This window comes from Poecilia latipinna, unplaced genomic scaffold (assembly GCF_001443285.1).
Source record: "Poecilia latipinna isolate Pla-1442-1.1 unplaced genomic scaffold, P_latipinna-1.0 Scaffold1856, whole genome shotgun sequence".
Lineage (NCBI taxonomy): Eukaryota > Metazoa > Chordata > Actinopteri > Cyprinodontiformes > Poeciliidae > Poecilia > Poecilia latipinna.
The window spans coordinates 100,506-100,911 of record NW_015114472.1 but is presented as its reverse complement, the minus strand read 5'-3'; the positions used below and the strand labels follow the sequence as shown (position 1 = coordinate 100,911).

The window sequence follows — 406 nt, the reverse complement described above, 5'->3', positions numbered from 1 at the left end:
AAACATGGATTATATCTTTATATAGACCTGTCTATAGATTTATAGATTAATAGTTCGTTGTTCCATTCTATGTCTTGGTTCTCCTGTTCCAGAGTTTTCCGCAACATGCGCATCATTTTTTTTTTTTTTTTTTTTTTCCCCCATAAGGCGCGGAGCGGTCGGGAAGCGCGTATTGATGGAGAAAAGAAGACTAACGTAAACCTTTTAGCTCCGGTATACTGATGATTAAAATTGAAAAGTGCTGTGGTGTTACTGTTTCATACCAGATCACTTACAGCAGAGGTTCCCAAACTGTGGGGCGCGCCCCCTAGGGGAGGGGGGGGGGGCATGCCATTGCAGGGGGGACGCGGGAAGCGGTATGGATGAATGAAAAAAAAAAAAAAAAAAGATGAACGCTGTGTGTGCT

At 43.3% G+C, this 406-nt stretch overlaps 1 protein-coding gene across 1 annotated transcript in view; it reads right to left on the bottom strand.

Moving 5' to 3' along the window:
• Nucleotides 1-406, bottom strand: part of chchd7 (coiled-coil-helix-coiled-coil-helix domain containing 7) — an 18,222-nt gene that overhangs the window by 10,619 nt on the left and 7,197 nt on the right. The gene's annotated exons all lie outside the window — the stretch shown is intronic.